Here is a 1984-nt window from a genome sequence, read left to right on the forward strand (position 1 = left end):
CCTTCAATTTTGAGCTCAGCAACAATGGAGGAGAGAGAGAGAGAAGAGCTAGGGCGAGCTAGGGAAGAAGGGGCCTTTATATAGGCCCTCCAAATCCAACCGTTACCTGTTGTTTTTGCCTAAGCGGTACTACTGCTTCTGGAAGCGGTACTACCGCTCTGAGTTCGAATCCCCACTGAACTTGTCCACGTGGACACACTGCGGTACTACCCCTTGCGATACTGCTCGGGGTACCGCAACAGGGTCCAGAGCTTACTGGACTCGAAGCGGTACCGAAGCGGTACCACAGCGGTACGACCGTAACGCGTTACGGTACTTGAGCGGTACCGTGGGTGGTACTACCGCTCTCAAGCGGTACTACCGCTCATGGTACCGTAAAGGTACCGCAACGTGTTCTGTGGGGCATTTTCGTGTGCAATCCTCAGAGCGGTATCTCGGGCGGTACCAGTAGGGGTAGCGGTACTACCGCTCCTGGTACCGGTAGTACCGCTATGGCTAAAGCAGCTTTTCCTCTTTTCCTCTCCTACCATGTTACCTCACGACACACACACAAAACCAGAAAACCTAAGATCTACGCTTCAGTCTTCCGATCATGGTGTGTTCAGCGAGGGCACCGTACACCTACAAATCCATCAAAGATAATCTTTGTGCACGGTTAGAAATGTTCGAGTGTTGTTATCAAACACACAAAACACGGGTTACGGATCTTGCTCTTACAATCTCCCCCTTTTTGGTGTTTGATGACAACACACGAATTTGCAATAATTCATAGGATATTATGATAGAGAATTTGGTTTGCAAATATAGGCGAAGCTCCCCCTAGATGTGTGCATTTTTAAAATATGCATTTGTATACAAATGCACACATCCTAGAGAGAACTCCCCCTAAATTCTACAAACAAAGCACAAGTGCTAAGAAGAACATATGACAAGATTATGTAGCACAAGTACACTATAGAGGCAAGAGTAATTGTATATAGAGGAGTTTGGATGAACCTTTTCATACCTTTGCCTTGAGAAAACCCAAACTCATCATAATAATAAGTTCCTCCATAGGAATGATGTGGCCAATCAAAGAATAAATAATGGAGACCATTGACCATTAAGCTACGCACGATTAAGTCTTAGTACAAACGGGGGGGATCGGGAGATCCACGAATAGAGTAGCAAACACACATATGAATAAGTTTCGAATAACTAGGGGAAAGATTTGATTCCAAGGCCGAAAGAACCAAAACGAAGCCACCAAGCCCTTGGCATCCCCATGCAAATTCCCGTCCTAATAGATCAACTTCTCCCCCTTTGGCATCGAGACACCAAAAAGGGAGAAGGAGCATACTAACGTCCCAAGGGAATCACTCGTCGTCGTCATCCTCCTCGTCATCATCATCCTCGTTCTCATCACCCTCATCCTCGACTTCCTCCTCTTCTTCATCTTCGTCTTCATCATCATCATATCCATCTTGAGCAAGACCCTTGCCATGAGGTGGTGGAGACGGACGAACAATGTGCTAGGGGATGGAGTCCTCGGAACTTGACCAAGTAAGCTTGGACTTCCACTCACTGGGAGGAGTGATGTTGTCCGGACCCCTCGGAGACCGGGAGTTGCATGTGCCTCATCATGGCCTTTTGACGTTGGCGGATCTTCTTGTTGTCGTGATGAGCTTGATACATCCTATCTTCGAGATCCCTCTTGAAGCAAAAGGACTTCTTTAGGCGGGCGGTGAGCTTGGCGAAGAGGCCCTTGGTCTTGACGGAGTTGGGCACATAATCGGAGTCGTCGCTATCGGCTCCGTCTTCATCCTTGTCCTTGGGAGCTCCTTTGCCAAACCTTGGAAGGTCATGGTTCTTGACAAGAGGACTCTTCTCCTTGTGGATTGTGACGTTGGGTCGGCATTGTTCCAGAAGATTTCCTCGCCCTTCTTGACTCCACTTGATACAAATGAGCCTCATGAGGTAAGGAGCGTACCGAGGAGCTTGCGAA

The sequence above is a fragment of the Lolium rigidum genome, chromosome 1, assembly GCF_022539505.1.
Source record: "Lolium rigidum isolate FL_2022 chromosome 1, APGP_CSIRO_Lrig_0.1, whole genome shotgun sequence".
Taxonomy (NCBI): domain Eukaryota; kingdom Viridiplantae; phylum Streptophyta; class Magnoliopsida; order Poales; family Poaceae; genus Lolium; species Lolium rigidum.